We start from the raw sequence: 21,217 nt of genomic DNA on the forward strand, positions 1-21,217 counted from the left end.
GTCACAGGCATGTGGATGTTGGCATCCATGGGTTCTTATTAGCATGCATAATGATGAATGGTGCAGCCAATCAGTGACTAGCATGGCCTGGTTTGGGTCACTCTGCACCCCGCAGCCGAGCACTGGGATGGGGGCCTGTGCAGGCTTCAGCACCAGACGTTCAGCAGTCGGAGCAGTTTTCCTGAAAACAAGTGCTCAGGCAGATGGTGTCTTATTCGAACATTTGAAAAAAGCAGAGGCATGACAGATTAATTATGGATATTTGTATTGCTTATTTGGGAATACAGAACTTTTGAACTGAAACCTTTTTTGTTTGAATTTTTTGCGTTTGAGTAGTTCTTGTTCTCATTCCATTGACAGTGCAGGTTGTTGAAGATTGCAAAATGGACAATTCACCTCTCTCTCTGCCCCCTGGCAGCCTATATATTGCTATAATTTCAATAAGTTAAATTCCCTTTCTTAAGTAGGCATCAGGCACGTGTATTGTGTTGGTGGGTGGATTAACATTTTCTTTATACGCATGCGTGATCAGAATATCGCTGTTCGTTTCTCCCTGCAAACATTTAAGATCCACTCTCAATTCTGGGAGAGATGCAGCTGTGACATGGCTCATACAGGCCGTGCACACGTGAGTGGCGTGTCATGGGGCTCCAGCATGGCTGTGGTGTTGCGGTGGGGGACGTTGATGAGGGCCCCAGAGGTTTGTCCGCTGTGTGACTGAACAAGGTTTACCAGGGAAGCAGCACATAATCAATGAGTGAAACCTGTAGTTGGGCACCACTCTTGGCAAACCTTGTTTAACGCACTGCTGTTACAAGATGACTGGCACGATTCGCTTCTCCGCTCTTGTTCCCACCCTTGCAGCCATGCCTGAGGGGTCTATCTAGTACTGGACTTTCATATCAATGTATCTGGAGTAGTACTTTAGTGACCTGGCGGTTCTAGGACTGCATTTCAGAATGATCCTCTCATCCAGGTCCTTTCTGAAGTCTTGGCAGCCTGCATCCGTTTTGATGTACAGTTTCCCAGGATTCCTCACGCTGCTTCATCTCCACCTTTGCAGATCAAGGCTGGGCGGCGGATGCTGGACACCGGCACCCGGCAGGCCAGGTTTAGGTTTAACATTCATCCCACCTGAGGCACGAGATCATTCATCAGATGTAAAGCCTCCTATTCCATCATCATTTCTTGATCATGGTTCCTTGTCCTTAATGTCTAGATCAGCGTCCCATGCTCCAGAATTCCTGAATTTAGATGTTGTTCTGCTTTTCAGAGTTGTCCTGATTCCAAATCCTTCCCTTCATGGCAAACCCTCTTGGTGTGTGTTCAGCCAGCACCTTTGCAGTGTTCCTTAAAGAGGAGGTATCCTGAAATGAGATATTTTAAAACATTAAAGTAATTGCCAGTGACAGCTTGGTGAATTATACTGCCTTCTTTTATGATATGATATGGCATTTATAATGCGCCTATACACAAGTGTTTCAAGGCGCGACGAGGCAAGGCAGGGGGAGCCAGGGAGGACAGAGACAACGATCTTACTAGGCCAGGTGACATTGAGATCACACAAGAGCAGGGTGGGGGGAAAGGAAAAGTGCAGGGGGAAGGCGGGAGTTCAGTACATGGGATCAACAGTAATATAAATAAAAACCAATAAATAGAAAGTGAGGCCAGCTGGTGGCAAGTGCAAGGGTAAGTGCAGACATCAAGCGTCAAGTGCCTTGCATTGTGCTGTGGCTCTGGTCACAAAGTCTCAGTGGTAGACTAAACTGATCACAGGAGGACACGTTTACAACCAGAGGGAATGCCTGACACTGCAGTGTATCAATCATGGACTTTCATTACCTTTCATGGTTTTCGAAAGTACCTGCATGCATCAATTAGGCATCAATGAGTGTATCAATCATTGTCTAAACGAAAACCATTTTCAATTCAACTCCATGCAATCATACAATAAATAAACGGATTCATTCACAAGCAGCACACGTGCAATGCTATTTTGCAATGACACTGCGACCCTCTTTCCACAAGCCTTTGCTTCTTTCCATTCTGATTTCATTCTATTCCTGTTCTTCTTACTTCATATTTCTTTTTTTATATCTGTTTCTTTTTCCTTTCATTATTCTCTTTTCCTTTCTTCCCTTCCACCTATCCTTCTCTTTCCGTCCTTTTCCTTTTCTTTGCATCTCCTCCATTCTCATTTCAATTTCGGTGTCCTTGAGGTCGTCTCTCTCTTTGTTTCTGCCTTTCTTTCATACATTCAATCCTACTTGCCTCATGCAATATTTTCCTCTTTGCTTTCCTTGTGCCATTCTTTTAATTTCCTTCTTTTTCTCTTTCTCGCACTTTGTCTCACTCTTTCTCTTTCTGTCTCTTACATGCTCTTACTCATTGTCTCTCACTTCTTTGTCTTTCTGCCGTGCACTCTCTCTTTCTGCCTTTCACTCTCTCTTTCTCTTTTTCTCTGCTTCCCTTCTTTTTTATTCTTTCTTCCTTTCGGACTTTAATTATTTCTCTTTTATTTTTTCCACCATTCCATCTTTCATTCGTTCTCTAATTCCTACTTTCTATGCTTTTTTCAACACAGTTGAAGCTTTACCATGTTTAAAATTCTTGCAGCTGTTTTCTGTGCGATGTTCCTAGTGGACGAAGCATTGCAGCATGGGAAATCGAACTGAAATAACGGAAGACCAACCTTACTTCCGGTCCCTGGAGATCCTGATGCGAGCACTCAAGAATCGGCCCTTTCCAGCACTGGTGACCAAGTCTCTGCACTCCTCCAGCCTGGAGGAGCCCATCTCTGGAGTGAGCCTATTACAGAGGGAATCACTTCACAGGTCACAGCATCCTCTCCTATTGGTCATTATGCCACCACGATCAGTTATTTTTCGGAACATTTATTTTTCTCATTTGCTCATGAAAGATTATTAACGTTGTGGCTGAATAGTCACCCTCACATCAGCTGGTGAGCGTGATGGAAATGTTTTCATTGGCCATTCAGTGAGCCTTCAATGGTGATGGGAGCGGGGATTTAAATGAAGTCTTCTGGTATTATTTTACTTTAAATCCTCATTTTTATTTGTTGTCATAGCAACAAACAATGGTGCATTTTGAGTGGTTTCTTTTCCAAACGTCCACAATGGCATGTCCGTAGGCCGCGGCTGGGGGTAAATGCTAGTTTGGCGAGGACCCACCTTACCACAAAAAATAGAGAACATATGTCCATCCAGTGAGGCTGAATATCTGTGTTAACTATTGCACTATATATTCTGCTTTTTATTTTAGACTTAATACGTCCCCTGGCATCTTATTACGGGTTGGTAAGCAAGGTTGCTCTTACTTTTCGAAAAATGTTTGACAACGGTTTCAATTTGGTTTATCAGATTTTCTAATGTGTCCTCCAACAGATAATTGCACTGGTGGCAAGAAAGTTGAAAGTGGTGCAGCTGGTATTACCAGTTGAAAGAGAAAACGAAGAAAAGGGAGAACAAGGAAGCAAGAAAGAGTGAGAAAAAAAGAAAAAGAGAACGTGAGAACATTAAAATGAATGGAAAAAAGAAAGTAGGAGAAAAAGGAAATAGATATATGGTTAGAAGGTAGAAAGGAAAAAATAAGAACAATAATTGGTAGATGGAATGAAAGCAAGAAAGGAGGAAAAGAAAGAAAGGTGATAAAGAAACCAAGAAAGAAAGAAACAAAGAAAGAAAGAGAGAAAGAAAGAAAGTGAAACAAGAAAAGAAAGAACAAGTGTGGTGGAAGGAGAAAAGGAAAAAGGAACAATGCCACTGGTGTCTTCAAAGAGCCGTGTTGTCTGCCTCTTCAGCGAGCATCATGTTCAAGACAGCCCGCTACACCCAAAAAGTAGTCACTACCAAAGCACCACACTACCAGCAGTGAATCCTACAATCCCTGGAGGCCAGGGCACCACCAAAAATCTCATCATCCTGAACTGGAAACAAAGAATTGCAAGGGTGAGAAAAACATGAAAGAAGCCTTTTCTGCTCCACACATCGTCTCTGGGACAAGTTACCAATGCAGATAAGACTGGACGCCTCCATCATACACTTCAGGAAGGGCAGTTTAACAACATCTTGCCAATCACTGTTCTCAATACTACCTATCCTCAGTCTGAATTCCCGTCCCTTTCTCCCTCTCCTGCATCCCGCACCCATGCCAGCCCTCTGCCATGACTGCACCCTACGTGTCACCCCCCAGGGGAGGCCCCTCTGTACAGCACTCCCAGCTAGCTAGCTTTATGAATCCTATATATACAACGAAAGAAAGAGGAAAAGAGAGAATGCAAGACGTAAAGAATGAAAGCTGGAAAGAACTAAAGGTAATGTATAGAATACAAGATGAAAAAAGGAAGAAAATAGAGTGAAAGAGGTAAAGATAAAGACACAATGAAGATGTGAAGGAAGGAAAGACTGTGGCAAAGAAATATGGAAATGAGGATTGAAAATATAAAAGAAAGAAACAAAGGAAGATGGAGGGAAAAGCATTAGGGGAAGGTGAAATGAAGGAAAGGACGATGGAAAGAAAGATGTAAGAAACTACAAAAAGTAAAAAAGAAACACATAGATGGAATTAAGGAAAGAACAAAATTAAAATGAAGAGCAGATGGAATGGAGTGAAGAAGAATTACATGAAAGAAAGACAGAAAAAGGAAAGAAAATGGTAAGATGGAATGGGAAGGAAGGAAAAGTGGAAAGAAAAGGTAAATAAGGGAAAAATAAGGATAGATGATACAAAAAGGAAGGAAAACAGAAAAGGTAGAAAAGAAATGAAGAAGCCGAAAACTAAATCATTGAAAAAGGAAAGAAAAATGAAGATAGAATATTTAGAATGTTATATAGGTTGAAGGAGTGTAAAAATATCGTAAAATATGAATTTCGGAGTTGTTTCATTCCACTTCACAGTTGTGAAATGGTTTCCTATAGTCAAGTTTATTATTGACACATTGCGACAGCAGCCATTTTATCTCATTGTTGTGTGAAATGTCTTTCAGTGATTAGTTCAGCTTTTTTTTTATCAATACCTTCCAATGGGAGACATGGCACGATGTCAGGCAGTGAGAAAGATGGAAGTCCCAAAGGGTCAACTGGATGGCTCCTTTTTAGGGCTATTTAGCATTGTTTATTTCCCTGTTAGCGTTTGTGTGTCACTGCCTATTACTTTATTGTTGGAAAAACTAAACATTTCATATCAGATCCCCTTTAGCACTGTGGACTAGCACCTATCGATGTATTTTATGCGCAGAATAGAATTACCATAATAAATGATCTTGGACCCAAATAACCCACAAGACTCAAAGAAAAAGCAAAGTACTACTTTATTGTCAGCTGAAATAAAGTACGGAAATCTGGCAAGCATAACAAGTCGCAGCTTACTCCCTCTCAGTTACTTTTCCATTATACAAGGGCTTTATACCTCAATGTACGTCAGCTATGATGTCATCCTACGTGGCAAATAATAGAACACATATACCTTTTCTATGCATAAGTGTTAATAACACCATTGGCTGCACCTTGTCTGGTAGGCACGCCTTGAACTACCTCTAAATATGTATAAAACAGATTATAGACAACCAAAAACAGCGGATTGGTTTCTGCAGCATTGTATAGCATGCTGCATACATAGCCCCTTATGATTGGTTGGCATACTCTCCTAACCTTGGACATTCATCTCATTGGTAGCACATAAGTAAAATGAAACCCAGGTGCACGGAACAACGTCTGACCACTGCCCACTTTGGTCAATTAGCCTACCATCTCTCATCTGTTAGAAAATGAGCCAAGACTTCTCCTTTGTAGATGACCTTGCTGGCTGTTCTCTTCTCTGGGACTTTTAATCGTGTATAGGCACATCGCTATCTTCAGTTCGAGCTTAATGCATAGGCCTTGTTTTTTAATCCTGCAACACGTGTCAGTAGACCACGAATTTGTCAATTTCGTCCTTATATTTAGTGCTATTTGATTTAACTATGCTGGGAGTTATTACTCATTTTGGCCTCTGGACACGTGGTCGCTCCATCTGATATATACTTTCTGCATCCTTGATTGTTCAATGCTTGGCACTTGCAAATGTTTTTGCTTCTGCTTAATCTAAGAGAAATATGTCCTTCGTTCATAGCTTGTCAATGTTGACTCCCTCTGTACCTTCCAATTATTTCTTGATATATCATCCTGAGCCAAACAGATATCCTTTGTTCCTTGCATGAAAATTGTTTCTTCAGCGTCTTTCAGCCTTGGTTTGTCTCTGAGGTAGTTTTGACACAATCCGACGTCCATCTTTTCATCATGGCCACTTCCCTCATGTTTTAGTTTCTGCTGCAGCAAGCTTCTATATATCTAACCTACCTTATATGTCTGGCTATATACTTTCGCTAAGTTTTATCTCACTTGTCTTCTCAGCATACATGATCTCTCCATCTCTCTTCATTCGATTACCTTTAATTCATTGATTACATCTTCATTCTTGAAGTATCTGCATATCGTTTCTGTGCGTACTTGTGTCTTCTCCTTACAATGTCTCTTTACACTTGTCAGTTTTTACTTACAGCTCCTCTATTTCCAATGGTGTGAGCCGACATCCTTCTACCACATTAGTGCAGGGGTACATTCAATTTGGTTGTCTGAGTGAAGAATACCTACCATATCTTCGATGCAGTGTGATGCACTGAGTCTTCCTGCTATTCTTCCAGTATGACGGAGGTGAGGGGGCGGGCACTAGAGATGATGTCATCTGCTTCTCTTCATTCCCCCCTCTGGTCGAGTACTCTACCACCTACTCAGTTTTCTCCACTATCTCTCCACACTGGGGTTTCTTTGGAATCCATATCTTCGTCACCCCCCTCAGGTGACCTACATTTTGTATGTGTTCATCCACACTCCAAGTCATATAGCAGCACTCCCCAGATGGTTGACAGAACACCCAACGTCCTATATATTTCTTATGATCCTTAGGGTAGTAGAACTTTGTTCCTGGGGGTGCCAGAGGACTTCCCTTTATATTCTCATGGATGGTGCTCTTGTTATGCACATTTTCACCAATTTCAGCATTTATGTTGATCATTGTCTTCATCCCAACAACTTTCTTTTCTGTTTTCTAACACTGTCCAATGATGATTTTCACAAAGCAGAATTCCAGCATCACCAGCACTAGTATTGCTCCTGGTAGCTCAAAGGCATTTGCCATCTGGGGCGGAATCCACGAAATCAGGGGCGAGAACCAGTCATCTCCTTCAGTCTTGTCTACTTCTTCTTCCATTTTCGTATGTAGGCTTGACAACATCGTTATTGCCACTGTCAGAGTTCCATTTTATCCATCATGCACAGGTAGTATGTACAGCAAGAAGGTCCAATCTTGGCAAAAACACCTTTTATTGTTGTGTTAATTGTTTGCAGCAGCTCCCATCTGGTGATTTGTAACCACTTGGCATTCACTGCAGTCTGGAGTCCTGGCATGAATATGGATGTAAGTATCATTGCCATTTTGACAAATAGTTTATGCTAATCTGGAATATTGTCATAAGCTTTTATCAATTTTGCTGAAAAATAGTTCTCTCTCTTCAGCCGAAGGAGGTTGAGCGACTTATTTTCTTCTTTGATGCACATCCATTTTTGAAAAGTCTTCAACGTGGAGGTAACTTTGAGGAATCACCAATGCAGGAACATGTATGACCACTATATAACACATTCATCCCCAGTTTTTAGGTAACTGCATATAAGTGTTCGATCCAGAGATCCAGTAGTGGTCCATCAGCCCGGCAGTTCCTCCATTCATTCCTGGGACATCAATTATCTGTTTGCATTTTTTATTTTATCCAACTTTAATCAGTCCCTATTTTGGAAAAATATTGTGGAATTCTTCATTGACATTATGGATACAGGCCCTGTTTCATCCTGGAAAGAGAGAAAAGATTTCCTAGGTAGGAAACCTGCATCCCCTGCACACATCTATTTGGCCAAGGCCTGCATGTGTATTTGTATTTGTGGGTGGCTCTGGTGTTGCAGACTCCAATGTAGGAGCTACTAATCAGACCTTTCTCATTTTCTGATTAATGTTTTCATTAAGATTTTAGACATTTATAACCTCCTTAACACAAGGTAATTTCAGAAATGACACAATTATCATTTGACAACTTTTGAGTTATGTTATAAAACAAGTATTTTTATTATACATTTGATGTAACTAGCCCAATGCTTTTTGAGTTTGTATTACTCTTCTTCAGGGGCAAACATTCATTTTCATACACATTTCTACAAGAAAATAAAACATTTAAATGTAAATTTGATGTATCAACTCATATTTCATCCATTCAAATATAAATTCATCACATTTCAAAGATTCACATATAAATCAAACGACATTATGTCCACTTATAACAGGAAGTAAAATAAATGCACCTAAATGATGAACATGCTTATGCTGGTATCTTGATAATACGGGAGGTTTTCCTGACAACAATGTGATTTTTTGCGTAGTTCTTCATAATTTAGGTTTATTGGTTTGTGCCATATGAGATTTGGTAGTTGCCTCGTGGTGTCCCAATCATATTAGGTAATAGATATTATAGTGCTTACCAATATGGTTCTAGTCTTGTTCTTCTATTGTGGGCTTACAGATAAAAGGAACCCTGTGTCCTCAAACGTCTGTGGAATCTGTCGAGGTAAGTACCTAATTAGTGATCTAATTTGAGTATAACTCTTCTAGCAAGTCAACAAAACTCTAGAAAATGCTGGTGCACCTACCAAATTGAAGACCCATATCAATAACCTTGAATATTTGGCCCATGATTTCAGGCATTAGTCATTCACTATTTTCACAATCTGCACTCGTGCTGTGATCAATAAATGTGGGCTGCAAGCTAGCATTCCATCTTCCCATCCTGTGCTGGTTGTCACCCATCCATATACCAACATCTGAGGTCTTTCCCAACATCCTGGAAATCCTGGTGTTTCCCAATTGTCTGCACAATTCAATCATTTCAGTTCGACGATTCTTATCTGGTCTCCGGTTATGCCACTGTGTTCATACAACAGCATTTGGCTCACCCAAGCTGGATCTTTCTACATCTTCTGCGTTTTTACATATTCATCATCATATGGGAATGTCTTCCTTGACCTCCATCTTAGAATTGACAATTTTCCATTGAATTGTCCTCTTGTTGTGCAAGCTGCTAGATGGCTGAGACACTTCAGATCATGTAAAGGTATTTCTCTTGCAATACATGTTATGGCTGTGCTCATGGCATAAGGGATGAAAGAACACATGTAACAGCTTTCCTCCGACGTTCTCCCCCCAACCTCCCTCATGTGCTGATACCATATATTATTCTTTAAATGGGCAGAATTATCAAGATATGAGTTTATGTCCTCATTATCTTCCTCAGCATCTCTCTTTGCTCAAACAATTTGTTCAGAAACATTAGGGAAAATATTGTTTGTACCTTTGTTAGGGATAACCATTGAAGTATCATCACTTAATATTTAATCCCTATTATTAGAAATCAACTGTTGAAGGCCATAATAATGAGGAAGAAAAGACAGATCATTTTACAGAATGACAATACAAGCATCACTCCAAATGAACGTATTGGTCTTCTCACTGACATTGTATCTCTTGTACTCTGCAACATTCTCATTCTCTTTTTTCTCAATATATATACTTAGGTCACCTTTATGAATGATTCCTTTCTATAAGAAGATGTGCAGAATGATCACAATGAGAATTCTGAAAGTAATAGGACTGTTTTAGGATTCCCGAAAATGTCACAGCATCCACGTGCCATCTTACTGAAGTAGGGTTAGACCAACGAATATAGATAAAAAGAGCATACAGAAATGTGTGCAATGTTATAATTATGGATAACATGAAGTGTTATATATGTATGTTTTCTTGCTTTGTTTCTGGCACATTGTTCATTTTTCCTAACTAAACGTGTTCTGGAATTACTGCAATGTTCACTTCCCTTCAGACTTGGGAATGGCTGAAAAGTTCAGAAATGTTCTTTGTTCTGATAAGTCTTTGTTTTGGCCCTTGGCAGCCACTCTTGTTGTCATTCGTGGTACATATTCTCTTCCCTCACTGTCATCGGTTACTGGAGGGGTAGGGATATCTCCTTTGTAGAGCTTCACATCATTCAGATGCAACCAGGCTCTTCTGTTTTTTAATTTAACTGCTGTAGGTATGGTCCTTCAAAGCAGGGCCTAGCACATGGTGTCCTGGGTACAAACTATGCTGTTTTAACAATTTAACAATTTGCTGTGATCACCAGTTTGGCTGTCTTCTTCAATCTTCTTCGACCCTTCCCTCTGATGTTTGATCTGTTGAGAAATAAAAGAAACAGAAGCAGTCACACTTGTTAAATAATCATGCATCTCATCAACTAAAGTGTCTTCTACACTGTGGGCATCAGTTTCTGTTCGAGTGCGAGGAGCAATGGGTATTCTCATGCGATGTCCAGGCACCAACTCATGGGGAGTCAGGTGGTGATCTGAACCAGGCTGGTTTCTTAATGAAAATAAAGCGAGGGGTAGACAATGTAGCCACCCCTTTTTCAGAGTCATGTTTATTTTAGCTATTCTTTCTTTAAGATGTCTGTTTAATCTCTCACAGATACCATTGGCCTGTGGGTGATAAGCAGACAAAAACATTTTTTATGCCAAATAGAAGGACTATCTGGTCAAATAACTTGTTTACAAAATGCAGTCCATTATCAGACCACAGGACTTCGCACACACCCAATCTAGAAAACACCTTGTACACAAGGAACTTGGCCTTTGCATGTGGCATCAGGGTGCGTGCATGGACCTGTCTCAATCCATCTGGAAAAAGGAGAAACTATCACTAACATGTACCTGTACCTGTTGCATTTCCACATAATCTATATGTAGATTCATTTATTTATTTAATGTATTTATTTGTTTATATCGTGCCGTAGCCTGCACACATCAGGGAACTACAAAAACTTAAAACCAGATACAAACATATACATATGTTATATACATCTTTTAGACAAAAAAAACAATAAGGACAAACTGTTATTCAATTTGGGCTGATATCAAGTATCAGAAATTATTTCAGAAGCTATCACACCAACATCTTGATGTGCATGCCAGTGAAGAAGGCAAAAACAATACAGTCATCTCCGCCCGAATCAATGTTTCTGTGAAGGAACAGGGTCAGCAACTAAGTTCATGTCTGAGGTAGCACTACAAGAAACATCAATAAGAGAAAGGAAGGACGGGAGATGACTTTTACCACACCCCACCAAAATGCAGTGTCTGCCAGGCTGGACACACCACTGTTTGATCTTAATCCTTCTGATAAACTTAAGGTTACACATTCTGACCACACCAGGTCCAGTTGGCGATTCCAACCAAATACCTTGTTCCTTAAGGCATCCAGGGGTTCATAGCCGGCTGGAGACTACACATTGGTAATCACCATATCTCTAGGGTCCACTACTCTCTTTCTCACTATTTCATCAGTATTTTTGGGAATAGACGTTTTACTGGTGCGTAAATGCCTAGATGCTGACAAGCGCCATTAGGCCTTGGGATTGCTCCTCTCACTATCCTTAAGGTGTGGCCTGCTGTGAACCTCTGGCATACAATACAGTACGCAATAAACTGTGCCACCTGTTCTAATACATTTGGTGAGAACCAGTCTTCTGCAATCATGGCATCAAGATTCTCTCTAGTTGTATGTGCAGGACAGTGAAGCTGCTCCAGCGCCACCATCAATAATGCTAGAAGCATAACTGGCTTTCCTGTGCTATGTTGTCTCCATATAACCTCAGTGGGGGATAAAGAACATCACCAATTTTTTCCATAAATCCTGTTCTTCCTGTGGCGTTCGACCTTGCAGCTCAATTAACTTTACAATGGATAACGTGTTCAAGCCTTCTTTCATCTGCATGCAACGTCCTGACAATTGCGCAATACTCTCTACTTCAAAATCGGAAATACTTGGGAAATATCTTGCCCTTTTGAATTCAATGTCTGTGGCTTCGATACCACGAAAAATCAAATCTGTCTTTTTAGTATGGGCTGAGCAATTCACCACTGTGATAGCCAATGGAAGCTTCAGTACTGTAATAAGCTTATCCAATAGTGGTGCATGTTGCACTGGTGAGCTGTCTGCACAGAGGAATCCCCTCCTTTTCCAGTGTGACAATCCTGCATGTACGGTTGACGTCACATAGGCGGAGCTACAGTACACTGTCACTTCCTCATCCTCATATCTCTGAAGTGTAGTGATAAGCGCCACTTATTCTGCAGCCTGTGTTGAGTAATGTGAAGGCAATCTCGCACTGTCACTACCTCAAATTCACCATCCTTTTTCAACTTCACTTGTGCCATCCCAGTACGCCATTCGCCCAGTTGTTTGGTTCATTTTTGAAGAGCCATCAATAAAGAGAACTATACCCCCCTCCAAGGGGATTTTCTCTAAAATGGGGAATGTCGTCATAAAACTCAATATTAGATCTGCAATCATGTACATAATCCTCTTTCCCTACCAACTCTGCTAGAAATGTCACTGGATTCACTATTCTACATCTAAGAATTTTAATAGCTGGACTTGAAATAACTACCTCATATCCTGATGCTCTTTGTGTAGTCAATGTACTTTTAGGCTTCTCTAATATAGCAAGTAGGGAGTGCTTGACAAATAACATCATTGAGCACCCCATTGTAATACCACCTTTTCAATTGCAAAAGCGGCAGCAGCTAAAGCTTGTTTTCAAGGGTAATGTCCTTTCATCACTGGGTCTAAAATCTCTCTGTAGTTAAGGGTTTGGGTCCATGTCCTAAAATCAGTTTCTGTGTGAGGACTGCTGTCATTACCTCTCCATTTGAATGTGAAAACCAATAAAACTCTTCATAATAATCTGGGATTCCTAGCACATGGGCTGTGTAAAACGCCCTTTTTAACTCTTTGAATCCTTCAGTCATGTCATCTGTCCATATTATCCTGTTCTTGCCCACCTCTGTTTCGTTGAGTCCTTTTAAAAGTGGTCAAGAATATGTACTGTAATCAAAATCCCAGGGCCTACAGTAATTGCATTGGCCTAGAAATTGTTACATCTCCCTTACTGTCTCTGGTTTAGGAGTCTTCTGAATTGCCTCTGCTCTCTCAGGTGTTACTTTTCTCCCATCTTGAGAGATTACCTGTCCTATGTACAGGACCTCTTGATGACAGTATTGTACCTTCTCTTTGTCTACCTTATATCCTTTTTCTGCTAGTATGGTTATGAGTTGAACAGAGTCTTTTCTGCATCTTTGTTCTGTATCGCTGCACACTATTATAGCATATACGTACTGAATAATTGCACTCTCAAGCTGTACATTCCCTGGGACCATCTGGAGGACCATATTAAAAATTGAGGGGGACTCACAGTACCGCTGAGGAAGTTGAGTATGTTTTAGGTGCTGATTTCTATTAAAAAATGAGGTTGAATCCTGTGAGTCCTCATGAAGGGGAATTGAGAAGAACTTGTTTTTTGAATCTATTACTGTAAAATATTTCGCTGTGGCTGGACTATTACATAATATTGTAGCTGGATTTGGAATTAGAGGAATCTCTGCTTCGGCAATACTATTGAGAGGGCGCAGATCCTGAATAAATCTCCACGACCCCCTTTCTATTTCTTCACGGGGTACACAGCCGTGTTACCTGCGCATTCTGATAGCACCAATAGTCCATGCTCCATTTAATGGTTTCAAATATACCTTCATCCACTTCTCTGGACATGGGGTACGGCTTTACTCATGGCAATATAGATGCAGGCCTGAGCTTAATTTTAATTGCTCCTACTCCACTCAGCAGACCTACATCATAAGGACTACTAGTACACAGGTTTCACGTCACCTTTTCTAAATCTTCCTGAAAAAATGACGGTTTCTTTTTCACTCATGCCACTCTCTGTGGTATTTCTCTGCCCTCTATTTTAATCCAATAAGTAAGAATAATCATCTATGAACAACTCCTTGTCTGTCAATCTATATCCTTCACCGAGGGCTATCACTGCTCTCCATCCTCTTCCCTCATCATCTGTCCCATGGACAACCACCCTTCTTCTCTTACAGCTGCTGCTTCTAACTCTATGGGAATTACCTGTCTGTCTTCACCCTCCAGAGGTATTTCTGGTCTAAACAAAAATTCCTCAGGTGTTCTCAATATTTTACCTACTTTTCTGAGGAGCCATGTTAACAGAACAGTTACACTGTACAAAATATTTTCTGGGTATAGGGGAACCCCTCGTAATGCTTTTTGGTCTGCAAATACCACTATTAACTCGCTTACATTCAGAAGATATATTCCCGTAGTGGAACACACAATCCCTTTATCAGTAAAAGATATTGTCATGATTAATTTTGTCATCAGATCATGTCCTAATATGTTAACTGGTATCTGTCGAGAAAACAAAAGTGGCATAGACACATCATGTACTCCTTTAGAAATTGCCAACTCATCAGTAAAAGGAACTAAATTTGCATCCCGTGTGAATCCATGCGCATTCATGGCATACAATGGGTATTTTCCTGCTCGAACACAGGAACAAGTCGCTCCAGTGTCTACAAGAAATGAAAATGTCTTGCTTCCTATCGTTACCCTGACCCTTGGTTCCTCTTAGGGGTCCAGTGTCACGGATGGTACTGAACACATCAGCTCACTTTGCGGGCTGTGCTTTTATTGATATAAATTCATCCCAGTACCAGTGAAAGGATTTCCTCCTACCACTGTCACACTCCCTATCCTGGGTGTGGATGCTTGTGGGACTCCTGCATTCATATTCCACTGTTGTGCCATTGCTTGCTGGGTTTGTACTTACAGGGTTTGTATGGGTGCTTGCTGTAGATTCCCTTGAGGCATCTGCACTTGTGCCGGGCTTTGCTGTGCCTCCTGTATTTGCAGCGCATGTTTCTGATTATGTGTGAGATCTTGGGCACAATACTCCTGTGGTTCTGTATTATACTGTGGAGAATAGCCCAACCCCCCTCTTGGAGCCTGACAATTCTGCTGCATGGCCCCTCTACTTTACACGTTCGGGCTATGTGTCCAATTCTATCACAATTCTAACATTGCTGCAGTTGTCCTCCATTAAAGCCTCCTCCTCCATGGGAGTTTTAAAATCCCCCTTGTCCACCTCTAGATCCATTCCCTCTGCTTTGTGGGCAGAAATTAAATCCACATTGATTTGTAGGATAACCTACATTGCCTGACTGCACTGCTGTGCTCCTTGTGTTACCACACCTTTGCCACTTGTCAATACTGTTCCCTCTTTAGCAAATCTGGAGAAAAGAAATCAGAACTAATTTTGCTTCGTCTTGCATTCTAACCTCAGCTTTCTTCTGGTTCTTCTCTTGGACCAATCTACAATGATGTACAATAGTTAACTGTATTTCTGGCCATGGCTTCGCTTCCATTCCTACCTGTTTCTTCATCTGCCGTTGTGCTGGCTCGGGCAGTCCCTGACATAAAATATGATAAAATGATTGCACTGTTTCATGCCACAGTTCTCTCGTCTCGAGACGCCAATGTTCCTGAATCTCTTAAATAAAGGCAATAGGATCTTCATCCTCACCCCTTTTGCATGTCATAATTGCACCCATGTCTGATGTGTTGGGGTACTGTACTCTAAGCGCTCTCCATAAACCTGCTCTACAGTTGTTAAATGGCGCTCTGTCATGTGCGGTGTCTGTGTCGTTACACTTGCATGCCCTGCTCATCTCCAAATGTCGTCAGCTCTCTCTCATAGAATGGCTGCTAGTAGGCCATTTGCATCACCCACTGCTAACGTCATTCCCGCTGTCATTCTTTCTAACTCATAAATCAATTTTCCTGTATCCGCAGTCAAACTAGGAAATGTACATTTCCAATTGTTTTTATCCATTTGTGACCATGGTATATATTGCTGTCATCCTCCCCTTTCGCTAATAATGGGAATTGTGCATACCCTCGCCCATAAGCATACTCACCTAAACTTCTTATTTTCCAGGTGGGGCTACTTTCACCCGTCTGTCTTCGTCCTGGCAGTGACCTTAGCCTGCTCACATATGGCTGGGATATATCCCCTGCACTGCATGATTGTGCTGGTGGTATTCAGAATATGGTGTTGGTCCCGGTGTTTTCTCTTTAGGATCTTCTAAGTTTGACCATTTTACCCCTTTTTCTATGCTGGGTCTGTCGAAAAATCACATGCACCTTCTCTCTGTGCTTTATCATTTTGCTCCCTTTCTTCGTCTGACATTATTATACCCCAGCATGTATGACTATTCTCCCTTTCGTCATCATCAAGATTTAACCCACTCAAGAATGGCGCTCTATGCTCATCTGTCATTATCTCATCCAATCTAATTCCTGTTCCCTCTATTAGAGATCCTTCGATATTCCTTTTATTTTTGTAACCATCCTTATCCCACATTTGCCTATATAAATCCCCTATCCTTTTCCCTATATCTTCTGCCTCAAGCTCATCAGCCCATGTCTGTATTCTTGGTATTCCCTGCAACTCCCTACAGGACAGTTGTGACCCTCTTTCTTCTTCTCACCATTCTCGTGCTTCAACTGGCACCATGCATCTGTTAACAAGATAGTCTATCTCATTTTGTTCCCTGCTCCTTTTAATTTCTTCTTCCCTTCTCTTCATCTCCATTTTCTCTTCTTCCTCTCACCTTCTGTTCAACCAGTGTTCTTTCATTCCTTGGGCTTCTATTTCACTCCATTTCTTCTCCTCTAACTTCTCTTTCTTTTGTTTCTCATACCTTCTTTGTTCTTCCTTTTGCTTCCCCGCTTTTTCTTCTCTTCTTTATATACTCTTTCTTGTTCCTTTTCTTTCTCTTCCCACTCTTCTCTTTCTTCCCTCTCTCTAACCATCAATATCCTTTCCGTCTAACTTGAGTAATATTTGTCCTCCCATTCATTCATTTTGCACTATCATCCCTTCCTTCGGTCTGCCATTCCCGTCTTTTTATCTCTTAGCTTCCTCCTCTACTTCTGTCTACCTCTTTGCTCATCACGCTCCTTATGTTCATCGTGTGTGGACATATATTTACGTTCTTTATTCTTACTTTCTTCCATGTTGTGCTCACTATTATAAGCGGGAGGTGCGTATGTTTCATTAACATACCCTGCCTTTAATTCCTTTAGAGGATAAATTCCCTGTTCATCTTCTGTCGTGTTATATTTTTTAGGAGGGGAAAGAGCAGCTGAGACGTTACGTCCTCCTCTTTATGCTGATTGAGCATCCACTCCTTCTCAGGCGGGGATGATTTCTCACTTTGATGCATCTTCCATAGTTCTAAAACAGCTAACCTTTTTGGAGCTTCTTCCGCGTATATGTAGCATGCAAACATGTTGTCATGTGTCGCAGTACCGTTTTTGATAATGAGCCTTCTTGGGGCCATGGCATGAGTGTTTTATTAGTCGTGCCATTTACCCATTCAGCGTGGTACTTCCTAATTTTAGGTGTGTACATTGGTAGTGCCCTACATAGATGTAAAAGGGGAGTGTCCCCAATTATGACAAGTCGATTTCGACTGCCAATACGTACCAGGTCCTTCAGTCACTCAACACAAAAATCGATTTGGGCATGCGTTATCAATCGCCGCCCTTTCTTAATTTGTATCCTCTGATTGACGTCAATCACTTGATCTTAAAGCCGAATAATCAATACATTTTATTACTATTGTTTTTTTATATTTTTCGGTTTATAAACAATAAAAGTTTTATACTGATATATTTATAACCCCAAACAAATCTCCACTTTTCTTTTTCTGCGATTACCTTCCTTTACTTTTCTCTCAGTAAATGTATCTCATCTCGATATTTACTCCATTTTGGAGTGTAACACGCATGCTTCATATTGGAACTTACCTCAGAAATCCTTAACATATACTCTTCTTAGAGTTTAATGCATATTCTTCTGCCCCCTTGGAACCAGGAATCGAGCTATCCCTCTATCTCTTTCAAAACAAATCCTGTTGCTATATATTTACAGTTATACTATAGTCCCTCCCCTTTATTTTCACTTTCAATGCTCTACTTATATCCGTTGCTGAGCTCGAGTCCCTCTGCAACAACTCTTCCCCAATCAACCAGTTTGCCTTCAGTCTGCGGGGCACCTGCAGGGATCAGACAGGAGTTTCTTCGAAGGAGCACCTGCCAAACGATTCTTTCCACATGTGTGTTATGTACACTACTCTCCACAGGAAGCTCTGTGATCTTCTGGCTAATGGTGAAAGTCATCAATTGTACGAGAGTCTAGATCAGGGTCCAGTTAACTGAATCAGAACCATGCTCAGCTATCAAAATGTGCACTGGCACCTTTGGGTGTATCTTATGCACAGAATGGAATTACCATAATAAATTATCTTGGACCAAAATATCCAAAAAAGACTTTAGGATTATGGCAAAGTGCTACTTTACTATCAGCTCAAATAAAGTAGGGAAATCTGGCAAGCATAACAAGTCACAGCGTACTCACTCTCAGTTTCTTTTACATTAAACAAAGGATTTATACCTTGATGTACGTCATCTAAGACGTCATCCTACGCAGCAAATAATAAAACCTTTAGAGGGGAGAGATTGATTAGGGGGGACACATATTCCTATAATATGCATAAGTGTTAATAACACCATTGGCTACCACTTGTCTGGTAGGCACGCCTTGAACTATCTCTAAAAACATATAATACAGATTATAGAGAAACAATAACAGCAGATTGGCTTCTCTAACATTGTATAGCATACTGCTACATAGCCTCTTATGATCGGTTGGCATACTCTCCTATCCTTGGACATTCGGCTCGTTAGCAGCACGTAAGCAAAACGAAACCCAGGTGCAGGGAACAACGTCAGACCACTTCCCACTCTGGTCAATTAGCCTACCATCTCTCATTGGTTAGACCATGAGTCAAAGCTTCTCCTTTGTAGATGACCTTGCTGGCTATTCTCTTCTCTGGGACTTTTAAGGGAGTGTAGTTGCATCGCTATCTTCAGTTGGAGCTTAACGAATAGGCCTTGTTTTCGAGTTTTGCACCACGTGTCAGTAGACCGCTATTTGATTTAATTATGCTGGGTGTTATTACTCATTTTGGTCTCTGGAGACTTGGTTGCTTCATCTGACAAATACTTTCTGCATCCTTGATTGTTCAATACTTGGCAATTGCAAATGTTTTTGCTTCTGCTTAATCTAAAAGAAATATGTCCTTTGTTCATAGCTTATCCATGTTGACTCCCTCTGTACCGTAAAGTTATTTCTTGATGTGCCATCCCCAGTCAAGCAGATATCCTTTGTTCCTTGCAAGAAAACTGTTTCTTCAGCGTCTTTCATCCTTGCAGCCTTGGTTTGTCTCTAAGGTAGATTTTTCACGAACCAACGTCCATCTTTTCATCATGACCGCTTCCCTCATGTTAGAGCTTCTGCTGCAGCAAGCGTCTATATATCTTATTCACCTTCCATTTCTGCATATATACATTCTCTACGTTTCATCTCACTCGTCTACTCAGCATAAATGAACTCTGCATCTCTCTTCATTCGATTACCTTTACTTCATCTTTATTCTTTAAGTATCTGCATATCGTTTCTGTGCCTCCTCGTGTCTTCTACTTACGACATCACTTTACTTGTGTCAATTTTCACTTATAGATCCTCAATGTCCAATGGTGTATGCCAACATCCTTCTACCGCATCAGTGCCAGGGTACATTCGATATGGTTGTCTGAGCGAATAACTTCTCTCATATCTTCGATGCAGTATTGGGATAATACCTGGTGTCATGCACAGAGTCGTCCTGCTATTCTTCCAGTTAGACAGAGTTGAGGGGGCGGGCACTAGAGATGATGTCATGTGCTTCTCTAGAGCACAGTTTAAGTGTATGATACAGATGTCTTTACCTTGCTTCCCTTTGCAGTTCAGCCCTATTTCCTGAAACCTCCCCCATTTTGATAGATTTCCTGTTTCTAGGTCCCTTCTCTTTTCCTTTCCTGGGCTGGTCTGGAAGGTATTTGGGATTTTTCCTTGGTTTTCCTTTCTGCGTGATCTTGTAAAGTGTGCTGCTGAGGCTCTGAGTCTGCTGCATGGCTGTTGTTGACAACTATGTTTCGATCTAATCAATTGATCCAATGCATCCAGTTCTGAGTTCACTGCAGGGCAACTTGTGTAACATGTTTACCCATTTTAGAGGTTTTATTGACCATGTGCAGAAATTGAAGCTGAAATGCATATTGATAGGTTGTGGCACAACGATGGTTGAGTTTTAAGATAGTGTGTTAATAGAGATACGCATTCACACTCGAAATCACATTGCCAAATTCCAAAAAGGCCAACTCAGCCTTTCTTCTCTCTGAGGTTGATTAACCTAAGAATACACATTTTGGCAATATTAATAACTAATGTGATAAAAAACAACAATGGTCCTGCACCAGAAAGCCACAGTTATAATATAGCCTAAAATAGCACCAATGTAGCGGAGGCCTAGAGCTTTGTCGTTCCAAAGAAGGGCTATATCGGCAGAGGTTGCTTGGTAGCCAAAATGGAGACAATGGAGCCAAAGTGTCGAGGCTCACATTCCGGATCTCCCACTGGGTGGCTGTGTATTTTGTACAGATCATTTTATATCACTCTGCAGGTCTGTGGTGTCCTTGTTAAAACAGTGTGTCTTCTCGCATTCTCCTGGCATTCTTTAGCCCATTGTCTGCTCTTTTGTTTGATAAGGGCCATTTAAGTGGAAGGGGCCTGAGCCAAAAGAAAGCCACCCAATTCTCGCACACCTCTCCTTTCATTTATTCTAGAATATTTAAAACTCCTCTTCTCATCATGATTAAAAAAAAGTATGTCTGTGCCAAACAAAAAATATATGCACAGTTTCTTTTGCAGGGAATATTTAAATCTGCAATAAGCAGTAATAAAACCCAGATAGGATTTTGAATGCTTGCATAGATAAGCATTTTATTTATTTATTTATTTATTTATTTATTTATATTGTGATTAATTTTTATGATGGAGAAAATTTAGGCTAGCATGCCACTTCCGTATAATATGTTTGTACACGCATTTTTAAAAATGTCAATTTGATTTACCATGTGATATATCTATTTTTAAAGTCAGGTCTACAAAATGGTAGTATTGTAGTTCAGGAGGGTCAAACATTCACAAATAATTGCGCCATGGAGAACAAGTACTTCAAAACTATGCAGTCAGGTGCTG

At 40.8% G+C, this 21,217-nt stretch overlaps 1 long non-coding RNA gene across 1 annotated transcript in view; it reads right to left on the reverse strand.

The window, feature by feature from the left end:
* Window positions 1-248: 248 nt before the first annotated feature.
* LOC138453222 (uncharacterized) overlaps window positions 249-21,217 on the reverse strand; it is a 55,611-nt gene continuing 34,642 nt past the window's right edge. The window contains exon 2 of the long non-coding RNA XR_011260376.1: window positions 249-1,367. This is a non-coding gene — a long non-coding RNA (uncharacterized lncRNA). The remainder of the gene's footprint in view (window positions 1,368-21,217) is intronic.

The sequence above is a fragment of the Ambystoma mexicanum genome, chromosome 4p (assembly GCF_040938575.1).
Source record: "Ambystoma mexicanum isolate Mex_15411 chromosome 4p, UKY_AmexF1_1, whole genome shotgun sequence".
In the NCBI taxonomy this organism is placed as follows: Eukaryota; Metazoa; Chordata; class Amphibia; order Caudata; family Ambystomatidae; genus Ambystoma; species Ambystoma mexicanum.